This window comes from Sciurus carolinensis (genome assembly GCF_902686445.1).
Source record: "Sciurus carolinensis chromosome 14 unlocalized genomic scaffold, mSciCar1.2 SUPER_6_x, whole genome shotgun sequence".
Lineage (NCBI taxonomy): Eukaryota > Metazoa > Chordata > Mammalia > Rodentia > Sciuridae > Sciurus > Sciurus carolinensis.
In genome coordinates, this window is record NW_025920104.1 from 7,870,406 (window position 1) to 7,886,850 (window position 16,445).

At 36.2% G+C, this 16,445-nt stretch overlaps 1 non-coding gene across 1 annotated transcript; it reads right to left on the bottom strand.

Annotated features, from left to right (window-relative positions):
* Window positions 1–15,457: 15,457 nt before the first annotated feature.
* On the bottom strand, window positions 15,458–15,530 carry Trnaa-agc (transfer RNA alanine (anticodon AGC)). The gene has a single exon. It is a non-coding gene; the product is annotated as a tRNA-Ala (tRNA).
* Between the last annotated feature and the right edge of the window lie 915 nt (window positions 15,531–16,445).

Sequence of the window (16,445 nt, forward strand, 5' to 3'; positions counted from 1 at the left end):
GGACCTTCTGGTGTGGCTTGAAAAGCGTAAGTGTTTTTGTGCTGGAAATTAACTTTAATGAAGGGACACAATAAAATGGGTTTGTTAGTGGTCTAGGTCCATATTACAGGACATTTCTTCAGCTTCAACCTACTGTTATGTAGAGAATGTAGTCAGTACCAGATCATTCTGTGAGCAACCATCATGACTGACCCTAATTCCATTTTCAATGACATCAATGCCCTTGCCAATTCCTGGCTCTTTCCTATTGCATGGAAGCACAGCAGATGATATATATGCTGATTTTTAGTTTGTTCAGCACAATGTCTCTTTGAGTCCTTCAACTGCAATCTGGTCCTCTCTGAAACCAGACTCATTTTGGTTTCCAGTGCTCCCACACCATGGGAGCAATGGATGGGAGAGTAACTGTATTCTTAGTGGAAGGGGCAAGCCTTGGGCATGGTGGTTGTGAAGGGCAAGGAGGTTCCAGGCTTCAGTAGGAGCACACACTTTCTCTCTCCAGAGGCTTTGTCCCATCCTTGGGTCACCTGAATGTTGAGGAGTGGCTTCTGTGACCTCATGCTTGCACCACAGACAGCACCTGAGGTCACAGAGGGGCAGTGTGAGAATGTGGTGGCATCACAGTTCCCATGGCAACCAGAGACCCTTCTAGTCCTTGCTCCTTCAGACCACAATTGAATAGAAGCACCAGCTCCATGGTGATGGTAAGAGGAAAGAGGAAGGGAGTGAGGGCCATGGATCTGATCTTTCAATAAATGGCATTCTAAATTCTTGGCCCACTTGAAGTGTAACTATGGGGTGTGGGGGGGCAGCAGATCAGCCATGGATCATTCTGGGTCCAGACAGGGCAGGGCACCTCGCTGATACCTGACAGAGCACACTACCCTGCAGCCTCTCACTAGGGTGTTAGAGGTCTGACTTTTCTTATAGAAATCACAGTTATCTTGAGTGGCCAAGGAAGCACAGTCAATGGCTCACATCCCCAAAGTTGAAGCTGAATGGGCAGGAGGTGGGTGGAAGACAAGTGATCAGGCAGGAAGCATGAAGGTATGTGGAGGGCAAAGGATCAGGTAGTAAGCTTGTATCTGGTGTTGTGTCACTGCAGGACTGGTGTACTTCAACATGGGAGACCACTTCCATATAGTGAACTGCAGGGTCTGGGTCTTCTCTTAGTTCACCTCATTGTAATTGTCCTCCTCATACGCATCAGATGACCTGGATGACTGAGGAGAGAATGACTGAATTACAATTCAGGCAGAAATGGGATGAGAAGGGTGGCCCTGACTGTATATCAGGAGCCCTGTTCTTCTGAGCATGGACTTCAGCCTGACCTCCAAGCACTCTGTCTCTATTTTTGAGGTGACAGGCCCTGTGAGTCATCTGGTGTCCCAGCTGAAGCAACTCCAGCCCTTCCTTGGCAATTTGGATGATCCCAGGGCCTCATGTCTACCCCCATCATCCACCTGGATGAGGTTCAGGGTGCATGATCTGTCTGCACTACCTAGATGTGATAATGAGCTAAATCTTATCTCTCCACCACTCATCCTCAGGGAGGAGGCATGGCGTGTGTGCCACAGTGCTTTCTGTGTGCTCCCAGGAGAGTCCTCAGCTCTGAAAGAGCTCCATCCTCCTGTCTAGACTCGCTGGTCTCTTCTCTAGGCTGCTTAAGCTGTTTTGATCTCAAGTACTTAACTTAAAAGTGATCCAGGAGCTCTTGTGCCCTGTGGGATATTGGTAGGATTCTAATGATTCTGTTTGATCTACCCTGTTAAACACAAATGAAAAAAATCAAGAGAAATACATACAGTGAGTATATCAAAGAGTTATTTCTACTTCTGTGCATAAGGCAGTTGCTAAGAAGCCTTTGTCAGACTTCATGGCCAATCAGTTAGAGAGACACAAAGTCAATGCTCACTCAAGGCAGATGATTTTAAATTAAAACCAAAAAAAAAAACATTTGTTGGATTCCAGAGGAAGGTCTTTGGATGAACATATAATGAGTGAAGAATATGGGGCATCTATTTTCAGATCTTTTCAGGGAGCAATAAAATTGGGGGAGGGGGAGAAATCTGCATTTACTTGAATTTTTCCCACCTCCAGGGATCTAGTTGCATAGCACTGTGATTTTCTGTGGAATGTAGAAGACTCAATAGGCTGTGCTGTGAACATTTCAGCTGTGGCATCTACACTGCATCTTTGGAATTTGAAGTTTCATTGTATTCATCACACCACAAGAACAATACTAGTCTCCCCTCTTATTTGCATTGACCATCACTCTTTCATAGGAAAGTACTATTCTTTAATGTTGTGAAGCCTTATTAATTCCCTCTGCTAACATTTGGGTTAGTGGATGGAAGATTGGACTGTAAATCACATAATCTCATCTTCTTCTGTTGGTTCCTTGCTTTGATTTTGCAAGTCAATTTTTTTATAAACCTGTGCAATTCTTGAGACTAGTGAGTACCATGTGTTATGCATTCTTTCTATCTAAGTAAGTAAAAGGAACTGTAAACCTTTATTGCTCTGTCATCACACATGAGCAGAACAAAAGAAAACATTTTCTTTTTAAGATGATTTGCCTCGATAGACAGTGAAAAAAAAGTCTCATATCCACTTGCCTTTTTAAATTCCAAAGGCAAAACTTGTTGCTAGCTCCTCATGTGTTCCTACTGTGATATTTTAATACATACCTATCTGTAATGTGTGCACATAATACATGTCACATATATGTGCTATTACATAATAAACACAAATGAAACATGCATACTGTTATATCCCTAGTTTGTTGATAATTCTTCCAGGGAAACTTTCCATATCAGTACACAGAGATTTGCATCACTAAAACAAGGAAAAAAGTAACAAAAACTGCAACAGAGTAGTCTATTACAGATTCTTAAATTTATTTACCTGCATTACTCTTTGTGACTCACTCAAGCCACATAAGATTGTAAATTTATAAAAAGAAAATTATTTTGTTGGATTCCAGAAAAATGTATTTCAATAAATATATAATGAGTGAAAGATATGGGGCATCTACTTGCAGATATTATTGCTATAATTTATTTACTCTTTAGTTCATAGACATGTGGGTGATTTTTAATTATTGTCTAAATCCAATTGTCCCTTAAATATCAGTCTTACAACTGGGGTTAAATTTGCCTTGATATTATTATTTTTATAATTTTATGGGTTTTAAATTGACTTTTTCCAATTTAAAAGGTTTTTTACTTGCTATTTGGTTTGATATGATTTTTTTTTTCAGGTTTACAGGACATGAAAAATTTTAAACTTGTTCTAAAAAGTAACAGGATTATAAAAATCTAAAGAAAATATATTTACTAATATACTCTCTAATTTCATCAATGAATAAGATTTCCTATTCATGACATCCTAATATTAACCTCATATTCCAAGTCTAAGCTTATATTTTAAATGCTTTTAAGTTCTCCATTGTCGGGTTTTAGACCCAAGATCCTTGTGTATGGATTATTCTTCTGAAGTAAGATATTGCTGTGAATTTAGATGACTTCTTGTTTTTCAGTTGTATTTACTAGCCAGATGATCTTAGACAGTTTTTATCTATCTATCTATCTATCTATCTATCTATCTATCTATCTATCTATCTATCAGTTTGTCAATTTATCTATCTACTACATTCTCTATATATTATATATATATATTCTATTGGTTGTATTTATTGTAAATTTTTCAAGGCTCAGATGGTAATGGAGACCAAGCAAGAACTATTGTAATCTGCACTCTGAGAACTAGAAAAACCTGGAGGTGTAATTCAGCCTAATCTGAAGCCCAAGAAGGGGGTCAGGGCAGACACTGGCCTAAATTCTGGTAGGAGTCTAAAGGCCTGAGAACAAGAAATGCCAATCTGAGGGCAGAATCTATGTTCCAGCTCAAACAGGAAGTAAATTTGTCCTTACTTCATGTTTTATTTTATTCAGGCCCTCAAGAGATGATGTCCACCTGCATTGAGGGGTTAATCTTCTTACTTCCATCTACCATTTTAAACTACTTTCTTCCAGAAATACCCTCACTGACTCAACCAGAAATAAAAATGCTTTGTCTGCTACCTGGGCGTCCTTTAGCCCAATCACAAAGATATAAAATCAAGCATCACTTGAGAGTTTTGTTCCTGCAATAAGTACATGGTGACTAAACTTTGTCAGTGAATGAATGTTTCTTTTCCTATCACAAAAAATGATACAAAACCCCCACTACCTATAGGCCTGCCCTCTCTCACAGATACAGATATCCTTTGGAAGCAGAGACCCATCTTTTCTTTTTTGGAGAAGATTAAATTTTTGGATTCCGTTAAGAATCTGTGAACATTTTTCACAATGTTGAGTTGACTAATGCTACACAGTCAATGGGGAAGGGTGTTACTTTGATGAGGTGAAAGCTCCAGAATGCATCCTTAAAATGTTACACCTCATCTTTTGGGGACTGTTGGCATCTAGGCATTTTCCTGTGAAATATCTCCATAACATATGCATACTATGTGCTAGGCACTATGTTATATGCCAGTGTTACTGTGGTGAACAAATTAACACTGAATTGTGCCCTTCTGGGGCAGTGGGGGAAATGGATAATATAGTAAGTGCCTTGAAGGACATGAACAACGTAGGGTTAAGTGACTGGAGAATACGGTGCACAGGAATGATGTCTGAGTAGATGTCAGTTAGACTAAAACCATTCAGAATAAAGTTAACACCCTGGACCTCAGCATTCAGTGTGGAAAATGCCCACAACTCATGTACCTGTAAGTGATCTTTTACCTCAGCATCCAGTGTGGAAAATGTCCACAATTCATGTAACTGTAAATGGCCTTTTTTTGGGCTCCAACACTTCTCATTTTGTATAAAAAAAGTCATCTTTCATTCCATTTTTCTTTATGTAGACATCTCAATTTTATCTTTTTTTTTCTGAGATAGCTGCTTCATTTTACTGATAGATGTTATGTCCTCCTATAGCAAGCCAGCCTTTTTTCATTTTATGAGGATTGTTTTATTCTACACATTTTCATTTCAATCTGGGTCTTTTTGTATGAGCTCTTTAAAATTAACTGAATTTATCTGATGGTGCAGATCAGGCAAGAGCTTCATTGCACAAATCAGAGTGGGGTTGTTCCATTGGGTAAGTTTGTTCTATCCTGAGTGCTGTTTTCTCATAATAATTGAGCACAGCAAAAACAGGAATTTAGAAGGTTGTTAATGTGGTGCTAATTACTCCATTTTCATTGAATTTTAAGTTTTAAATTATTATGTTATATGCATTTAGAGACAAGACACTACCTTGACAGCAGAAATAAAAGTATTCCTTGCATTGGTGAGAGTGGTGTTTTCTATTTCATTACCTTTAAAAATACTCCTGAGTTGTAACAGGAGTGTATCAATCTATACAATTCAAAACACTAATAGACCAGCAATCATGTTATATATTTATATGATTAAAACCTAAAATGCATGATTTCTATTTTAATATAAATCAGTGTCTACATGTCTATTTGGATGATTGGAAATTTTCAAGATTTATAATTAGCATCTAACAACTGCTACAAAGATATTATGAGAAAAGAAGGCATCAAATGAAACAAAACAAAATGTCATTTTGCAATAACATCTGTAGTCCCTGTTTTATCTGCATTGTGTTACATGCATTATAGGTAAGCTGCTTTTAAATCTTACCTAAGAGTGAGACAAATGTGAATCAGTTGTTTACATAAAAGAACTGACTTGAATTAACTTTTCCTAAAGATTTTTTATTATTTGCTTTAATTAAAAACAATGGGAGACTAAGCTGTTTAATAAATTTTCTATTTATGATGATTAGAAATAAGTGCAATTATAAAACATGAAGTAAGGTATACGATTATGTTACAGATGAAGAAAGTAAATTTTCAGACTCTTTATACAATTATAATTTTCAGACTGAAACTATATATTTTCTAAAGCATACATATATGTTATCTCAATAAATACCCATGAATTCTTCTCTAGACTTTTCCACATATACCTATGTATATACACTGACAAAAGACATTTGGAAACTAACATGAAAAAATGTTATTTAACTTACAGAATGATTTATGAAGTATTTTTAAAAACACTTTAAGAATTTTTTGTGGTCCAGTTGATATTTTGGCTATGGTTATTAAGACTTGGAATTACAGCAGTGATTTACTTACATTTGATTGAAGGACTGTGCTTATCTTTGACTAAAATACTGATGGGTTCAACTTGACCTTCTTAGTGTTTGAAATCAATTACTCCATCTCTATTTCCTTGTAGTCATTTCATTAATGGCCTTGAGAGGTACCCCATTTTCTGAATATAGACCTAGCTCTGACTTAAATGACTATGCCTCTGCTTAGTGAGTGCATTTAGAAAACTCCAACTCCCCTTTGTAAAATGTGTAGGCAGAGGAAGAAGGTGTTCCCACTGTGGCTCCATCTCCTTCCTCTGCAAGTGCACACCAGTTCTGTTTAAATGTGATGTATCAGGTGAGTGCACAAAGAGGACCTGACCTGGATCATTGCTCTTTTTTCACAATGCTTCTGAGTCTGAACTTTGGAACACTGGTCTAAACAATCAATACTTAATTCTAATGTGGAGAAAATAAATAATTCTGTATTTTCTCTCTTTCTCTTTGTTTATGGTACAAATGAGCCACATCACCAGCCTTATTTTTTTTGTTATATTTTCTTTTTTTAAATTTTAATTTATTTTTATTATAAACAAATGGGATACATCTTGTTTCTGTTTGTATATTGAGTAACAGAATATCATTTGTGTAATCATATATTTACATAAGGTAATGATGTTTGATTCATTCTGTTAATTTTTCCATTCCCTCCACCCCCCCACCCCTCTTTTCCCTCTCTACAGTCCCTCCTTTCTTCATTCTTGCCCCCCCCATTATGTGTCATCCTCCACTTATCAGCGAGATCATTCTTCCTTTGGTTTTTTTGAGATTGGTTTATCTCACTTAGCATGATATTCTCCAATTTCATCCATTTGCCTGCAAATGCCATAATTTTATTATTCTTTATAGCTGAGTAATATTCCATTGTTTATATATATATATATATATATATATATATATATATATATATCACAATTTTCTTATCCATTCATCAGTTGAAGGACATCTAGGTTAGTTCCACCATCTGGCTGTTGTGAATTGAGCAGCTATGAACATTCATGTGGCTGTATGTCTGTAGTATGCTGATTTTAAGTCCTTTGGGTATAGGCTGAGGAGTGGGATAGTTGGGTAAAATGGTAGGTCCATTCCAAGTTTTCTAAGGAGTCTCCACACTGCTTTCTAGAGTGGCGGCACTAATTTGCATCCCCACCAGCAATGTATGAGTGTACCTTTTTCCCCACATCTCTCTAACACCTATTGTTGCTTGTATTCTTGATAATCACTATTCAAATTGGGGTGAAATGGAATCTTAGTGTAGTTTTGATTTGCATTTCTTTTATTACTAAAGATGGTGAACATTTTTCATATGTTTGCTGATTGCTTGTAGATCTTCTGTGAAGCATCTTGTTCATATCCTTAGCCCATTTGTTGATTGGGTTATTTGTATTCTTCATGTAGAGTTTTTTGAGTTCTTTATATATTCTGGAAATTAGTGCTCTATCTGAAGTATGAGTGGCAAAGATATTCTCCCACTCTGTAGGCTCTCTCTTCACATTGCTGATAGTTTCCTTTGCTGAGAGAAAGCTATTTAGTTTGAATCTGTCCCAGTTTTTGATTCTTGCTTTTATGTTCTTGTGCTATGGGAGTCCTGTTAAGGAAGTCTGATCCTAAGCCAACAAGTTGAAGATTTGGACCTACTTTTTCTTCTATAAGATGCAGGGTCTCTGGTCTGATTTCAAGGTCCTTGATCCTTTGTGAGTTGATGTTTGTGCAGGGTGACAGATAGGGGTTTACTTTCATTCTGCTGCATGTGGATTTCCAGTTTTCCCAGCACCATTTGTTGAACAGGCTATCTTTTCTCCATTGAATATTTTTGGCACCTTTGTCTAGTATGAGAAAATTGTATTTATTTGGGTTTGTGTCCATGTCCTCTCTTCTGTAACATTGATCTACCTGTCTATTTTGGTGCATACCATGCCATTTTTGTTACTATTGCTTTGTAGTATAGTTGAAGTTCTGGTATTGCAATACCCCTGTTTCATTCTTCCTTCTAAGGATTGCTTTAGCTATTCTGGGTTTCTTATTCTTCCAGATGAATTTCATAATTGCTTGCTCTATTTCTGTAAGGTACATCATTGGGATTTTAATTGGAATTGCATTGAATCTATATAGCACTTTTTGTAGTATGGTCATTTTGACAATATTAATTCTGCCTATCCAAGAACATGGGAGATCTTTCCATATTATAAGGTCTTCTTCAATTTCTTTCTTCAATGTTTTGAAGTTTTCCTTGTAGAGATCTTTTACCTCTTTCGTTAGATTGATTCCCAAGTATTTTATTTTTTTGAGGCTATTGCAAATGGAGTTGTTTCCTCATTTCCCTTTCAGATGTTTCATCGCTTTCATATAAAAATGCTATAGATTTATGCATGTTGACTTTATAACCTGCTATTTTGCTGAAATCATTGATGAGATCTAGAAGTTTTCTGGAGGAGATTTTTGGATCCTCTAAATATAGAAGCATGTCATCAGCAAATAGTGACAGTTCATGTTCCTCTTTTCCTATTCGTATCCCTTTGATTTCTTTAGTCTGCCTAATTGCTGTGGCTAGAGTTTTGAGGACAAGTTTGAATAAAAGGGGTGAAAGAGGACATCCCTGACTTGTTCCAATTTTTAAAGGGAATGGTTTCACTTTTTCTCCATTAAGAATGATGTTGGCCATGGGCTTAGCATAAATAGACTTTACAATATTCAGGTATGTTCCTACTATCCCTATTTTTTTTTTAGAATTTTGAACATGAAGGGGAGTTGTATTTTGTCGAATGCTTTTTCTGCACATCAATGGAAATAACCATGATTCTTATCCTTAAGTCTATTGACTTGATGGATTACATTTATTGATTTATGGATGTTAAACCCCATCCTTGCATTCCAGGGATGAACCCCACTTCATCATGGTGCATGATTTTCTTAATTTGTTTTTGGATACGGTTTGCCAATATTTTGTTAAGGATATTTGCATCTATATTCATTAAGGATATTGGTCTAAAATTTTCTTTCCTTGATGTGTCTTTGCCTGGTTTGGGTATGAATGGGATATTAGCTTCATAGAATGAGTTCAGAAGGGTATCCTCTTTTTCTATTTCCTGGAATACTTTGAGAAGTATTGGAATGAGTTCTTATTTGAAGGTTTTGTAGAACTCGGTTGAGAATCCTTCTGGTCCTGGACTTTTCTTGGATGGTAGGTTTTTAATGGCTTCTTCTATTTCATTGCTTGATATTGATCTGTTTGAATTGTGTATGTCCTCCTGGTTCAGTTTGGGAGGAGCATATGTCTCTAGAAATTTGTCAATGTCTTTGGTAGTTTCTATTTTGTTGGAATACAGATTTTCAAAGTAACTTCTCATTATTTTCTGTATCTCAGTGGTGTCTGTCATGATATTTCCTTTTTCATCACAAATTTTATTAATTTGAGTCTTCTCTCTCCTTCTCTTTGTTAGTGTGGCTAAGGGTTTGTCTATTTTGTTTACTTTCTCAAAGAACCAACTTTTTGTCAACTTTTTGAATTGTTTCTTTTGTTTCAATTTCATTGATTTCAGCTCTGATTTTAATTATTTCCTGTCTTCTACTACTTTTGCTGTCATTCTGTTCTTCTTTTTCTAGGTCTTTGAGCTGTAATATTAGGTCATTTAGTTGTTGACTTTTCAGTTTTTTCTGGAATGCACTTCATGCATTGAATTTTCCTCTTAGTATCACTTTCACAGTGTCCCAGAGATTTTGATATGTTGTATCATCATTCTCATTGATCTCTAAGAATTTTTTTATCTCTTCCCTGATGTTTTCTGTTATCCATGTTTCATTCAATAGCATATTATTTAGGCTCCAGGTGTTGGAGTAATTTCTGTTTTTTATTTTGTCATTGATTTCTACTCTCAGTCCATTATGATCTGATAACAAGGCAGTATCTCTCTTTTTTTTTTTTTCATTTCCTAAGGGCTGCTTCATGGCATAACATATGGTCTATTTTCGAGAAGGTTCCATATGTTGCTGAGAAGAAAGTGAATCTGCTCATTGATGGATGGAATATTCTATATATGTCTATTAAGTCTAGGATATTGATTGTGTTATTGAGTTCTATGGTTTCTTTGGTTGATTTTGTTTGGATGATCTATCTAGTGGTGACAGTGGTGCATTAAAGTCACCCAGAATTATTGTGTTGTGGTCTATGTGATTCCTAAAATTGAGAAGGATTTGTTTGAGGTACAGGGATGCACAATTTTTGGGGGCATAAATATTTACTCTCGTATGTCTTCCTGATTTATGGTTCCCTTAAGCAGTATGAAATGTCCTTCTTTATCCCTTCTGACTAACTTTGGCTTGAAGTCCACTTTATCTGATATAAGAATTGTTAGGTATAAAGCCACCTTTTCCGATGGAAACCCCTGCTTTTTTACTGAGTCCATGTGCATGGTAGGTTTTTTCCCATCCTTTCACCTTTAGTCTGTGGATGTCTTTATGAGATGAGTCTCTTGCAGGCAGCATTTTGTTGGGTCTTTCTTTTTTATACTATCCATTCTGCCAGTCTATGTTTTTGATTGATGAGTTTAGGCCATTAATGTTCAGGGATATTATTGAGATATGATTTCTATTCCCAGTCATTTTGTATTATTTTTGGTTTTTAATTTGGCTTGGTTTCTCCTTTGAGTGGTTTTACTCTAAGGTAGTTCCTCCCTTTACTGACCTCCATTGTTGTTTTTCATTTCCTACATATGGAATATTTTGTTGAGAACATTCTCTATTTGTAAATTCTTTTTACTTTTGTTTATCATGGAAGGTTTTTATTTCATCTTCAAATCTGAAGGTTAGTTTTGCTGGGTATAGGATTCTTGGTTGGCAACCATGTTCTTTCAGAGCTTGAAATATGTTGTTTCAGGTCCTTCTAACTTTTAGAGTCTGGTATGAGAAATCAACTGCTATCTCTATTGGTCTCCCCCTATTTGTAATCTGATGCTTTTTTCTTGTGGCCTTCAAAATCCTATCTTATTTTGAAAGTTAGGCATTTTCATTATAATGTGCCTTGGTGTGGATCTGTTGTGATTTTGTTCATTTGGTGTTCTGTAAGTCTCTTGCATTTGATTTTCCATTTCATTCATCAGGTTTGGGAAATTTTCTGATATTATTTTATTGAATAGGTTGTCCATTCATTTGGTTTGTATCTCTGTGCCTTTCTCAATCCCAATAATTCTTAAATTTGTTTTTTTCATGATGTCCCATAGTTCTTGAGGTTTCTGTTCATGATTTCTTACCATCTTCTCTGTTTGGGCAACTTTATTTTCAAAATTAAATATTTTGTCTTCATTGTCTGAGGTTCTGTCTTCCAAGGGGTCTAGTCTTTTGGTGATGTTTTCCATTGAGTTTTTTATTTGGTTTATTGTTTCCTTCATTTCATGGATTTCCATTTTTTTTTTTTTGAGAATAACTATCTTTGTTGAAATGATTTTTTGCTTCCTGCAGTTACTCTTTCAACTGCTTATTGGTATTATCATTCACTGCCTGCATTTGCTCTCTTATCTCATCCTTGACTTCACAAATTATCTTAATCATGTATAATCTGAAGTCCTTTTCTGACATTTCTTCTAACATATTGTCATTGGATTCTATTAATATAGAATCTAGATTTGTTTGGATCATTTTCTTCCCTTGTTTTTTTCATGTTGTTCATGTATTTTCCCCTCTAGCAGTGCAGATCTAGGGTATTGCAGATTTCCCCCTATAGGCTAATATTGGCCTTAGAGGTTTCCAAAACCCTTTCTTTAAGGGGAGATCAATATTAGCAGTGCCAAATTCAGATACTATACAATCCTATACCAAATAGCTGCTATGAGGACAATAACAATATTGTCATAATAAACAGAATGATTTCAAATATTATCTTCAGTAAAACAAACAGATTTGAAATAATGTCTTCAGTTTCTAATGGAGGACAAAGAGGATGCAGAGGGATGTAGAATGTGACTGTTAATGGGAGAAGAAAAGAATATACAGAAGTTCTAGATAATAGAAAGTGTGAGAATGTAATCAAAAGAAATTGGATATTAGCATGCAAAAAAGGGAGAAAGAGACTGAGGGAACAGGTAAACAAAAGGAAAAGATAGCAAGAAAAGTAAAGAAATAAAAAATTAAATTTTTTCAATAAGGAGAAAAAAGAAAATCTACAGTGTAATAGTCATATAGTAATGAAACCTCCCAGAGTTCAGTGGCCTGATGCATGAGAGGTACCTGACAATGAGCTACAAGCCTCCAGCAGGGGTCTCAAGATGGGATTTGCCCCACCTAAAGATCGGAGCTACAGCTTCCAGGATTATCCAAGATGGCCACTCTGGCTTTGAAATGTGTTGGCAAATGGGGAGCTGCAGCTTAGGCGGTGGACGTGGTCAGTTGGAGGTCCTGGAGGTGGGATGCGGTTGGTCAGGCAGGGGTCCTGGAGGTTGGGTGTGTTTGGTGTGGTTGCAGGATCCCGGAGGCCAGGTGCAATCAGTTGGTCTGGAGTCCCAGTAATAGGGCTCAGTCAGTTGGTCTGGGGGTCCTGGCAGCAGGGAGCAGTCAGTCAATGTGAGGGCCCCAGAAGCAGGGAGTGATTGGTCAGGCTGAGCGATCCTGGAGACAGGGCTCAGTCAGTCTGGCCAGGGGTCCTACGGGTCCTGGCTGTTGTCTCAAAATGGCAGCAGCCACATGTAATCAAACCTGCATTTACTGTAACAGTGAACTTCCAGGCAACAGCAGGCAGCTGGTGCTCCACTGGTCATTTGTGATCAGTTTGCTGACTGTTGTCAGACGATGGGGAGGTGAACCTCCTGCGTTGGGTGATGGATAAATGTAAGGCAGGCAATGGACAGGTGAGAGGCAGGCAAAGGGCAGATGATAGATGCCTGACAGTGAGCAATCTGCACTCAAAAAAGGCGTCAATATGCTGGCAGACTGCAGGTGATCACAGCAGACAAATGGGGTAAACAACAGGGAATCCATAAGCAGCAAAATCTGCCTCACCAAGAAACAGTTTTCCTCTGCTTGAAACCAGAGTTATAAAGCGACAAGGAATGCAACCTCCCTCTAGTCCACCATCTTGGATTCCACCCGCCTTATTTTGTATTTTATTTAGAGACAGGTTCTCACTGAGTTGCTTAGTCCCTTGCCATTGCTGAGACTGACATTGAACTCGTGATCCTCCTGCCTCAGCCTCCCAAGTCACTGGGATTACTGGTGTGTGATACCACACCTGGCTAATCCTGCATTCCCCCGCAAAAAAAAAAAAAAAAAAAAAAAAAAAAAAAAAAAAAAAAAAAAAAAAAATTTCTCCCTAATTTCGAAGTAACCAAAAAATGTCAGAATATTTTGTTTATGCTACTCTTTTCTTTGAAGTCAAAGGAGTAATTAGTTAATGATTTCATTTAAGTATCTGTTTCTCTCTCTGCATTTCTATGTCATCTCTAATCTCAAAGAGGGAGAGTTCTGTGTGTGTTTGTGTGTGTGTCTACTGATACATAATTGTCTATCCTTATTTTAATATGCATCCTTTCACTTCATGGCAGTTGTTTTTGGTTATAGTCTAGGCACCTTGAGTTGAATAGCTTCCTTACTTTATTTTTATTTTTTATTAGTGAGTTATAGTTAAACATATTTGAGATTCTTTCTTGTATATTAGTAAATAAATATTGTATAATTTGCTCCATTTCAGTCCCAGTATCCCCTTCCTTCCCCTCATGCTTCCCCAATTCCCTTTCTCTATTTTAGTGATCTTCCTTTCATTAATTTATTTTTAAGTTGATGCATTATAGTTATACATAAAAGTGGAATACATCATGATAGTTCTTTTTTATTTTTTATTTTTATTTTTGTGGTGCTGAGGATTGAAACCTGGGCTTTGTGCTTGCAAGGTGAGCACTTTACCAACTGAGCTAATTCCCCAGCCCCATGATAGGTTTATACAAGCACATAGCATGATTCGATCAGCTGCACTCCATGGTTCCTTCCCATTTCCTATTCCTCTTCCCTCCCTTTTTATTTTCTTCTACTCTATGGTTCTACCTTTTAGTTTCATGAGATCCATGTTTTGAAAATTCCTCATTTCTCTCTAATTTCTGCATATGAGAGAAAACATTCACCTTTGACTTTCTGAGTCTTCCTTATTTAACTTAGCAGGATGTTCTCAAGTTCCATTCATTCGGCAGTGCATGATAAAATTTCATTGTTCTTCATGGCTGAGTAAAACTTCCTTGGGTATATATGCCAGATTTTTCTATCCTTTTCTCTGGGGGATACCTAGGCTGCTCCCAAAACTTGGTTATTGTGGTTTGTGCTGCTCCAAACATTGGTATGCATGTGTCATTATAGTTTGCTGAATTTAGTTCTTTTGGAGAAATATCAAGGAATGGGATAGCTGTGTCATATGGTGCATTCATTAGTCTTTTGATGAAATTTCATACTGCTTTCCAAAGTGGTCGTAATAATTTGCAATTCCATCAATGGAGTTCCTGGCTAAATGAGGACTTGATTACTTTAAGGCACTTTTTCCATGAACCAATAGGCTTTGGGAGTGGGGGAGATTTTGCTTTACTGTAGTTGGTACTTAGATTCATGTGAATTTGAGAAATAACTATTATTAAAAAAATGCATCATATATATATTATATATACAAATGTATATATATATATATATATATATATATATATATAAACACAAAGACTAGAAAGTGCGAATAGAGGTATGTATGATTAAAATAAATTCAAGTTAACATGTTACCAACACAATTTGTATTCTTCTAAAGATTTATTTATGAATATACAAGCAAATATAAATGTTTTAATTTTCTTCCTTCAAAAAGTATATCATAACACCATTCTGTGTGTTATGTATTTTAAACACTTTATAGGTTTTTAAAAAAACAGTATGCCTATAATTTCATTTCAGATAAATTTTTTATTATTAACAGAAGAATTACCTATGGCTAAAATGAAAACATAAGGAAAATAAAAGAAAAAAAGACCTAGATTCTTTTCTTCCTGTTTCAGTATTTAATTTTTAAAGGATTGGTGATTTTGTTAGAATATTTACATATACTTTCATTTTTACCTTCAATAAGATTATGAACAATTTCTGAAAATGAAACGTATATGTTTTTAAAAGTCAGCACTTGTGGAAATACCTATTATTTTTAGATATATGTGAAAGATATCATTGTGGAAATCATTATATGACATCATATATTTTTAAATAGAAAAATACTCTTATTTTTTTTTTTTTTTGGTGGTGCTGGGGATTGAACCCAGGGCCTTGTGCATGCTAGGCAAGCACTCTACCAACTGAGCTATATCCCCAGCCCTACTCTTATTTTTGTAATAAAGAATTTAAATATTCTAGAAGATTGAAAAAAAAAAGTAATAAAATTGATTTCCAATCTTATTTCCATTAAACAGTCATCATATTAGGAAACATTATCCCATTATGTTTCTCTGTATGTGAGCAAATTGAGGTTAGAAAGAGTTTTGAAATATGTTTTCCTGAAATAGGATCACGTGGAAGGTGATTTTAAAAAAAATAAACAGTATGGTCTGAATTTAGCAGTAATGTAAAAGTGAGGAGAAATTGAGGGGAATTACTGAAACTTGGAATGTTTTCACCACAAGATTTGTTTCATAAACCATTCTTTTTTTTTTCTTTTTTTTTCCTTCCCCCCCAAAAATAAACCTAACCCTAAACATAATGCTAGCCCCTCCCACCCCCCATTATATGTCCTCATCCGCTTATCATCCGCTTATCAGCGAGATCATTCGTCCATTAGTTTTTTGAGATTGGCTTATCTCACTTAGCATGATATTCTCCAATTTCGACCATTTGCATACAAATGCCATAATTTTATCATTCTTCATTGCGGAGTAATATTCCATTGTATAAATATGCCACAGTTTCTTTATCCATTCATCAACTGAAGGGCATCTAGGTTGGTTCCACAATCTGGCTATGGTGAATTGAGCAGCAATGAACATTGATGTGGCCTGTATCTCTGTAGTATGATGATTTTAAGTCCTTTGGGTATAGGCCAAGGAGTGGGATAGCTGGGTCAAATGGTGTTTCCATTCCAAGCTTTCTGAGGAATCTCCACACTGCTTTCCAGAGTGGCTGCACTAATTTGCAACCCCACCAGCAATGTATGAGTGTTCCTTTTTCACCACATCCTCGCCAACACCTATTGTTGCTTGTATTCTTGATAATCACCATTCTAATTGGGGTGA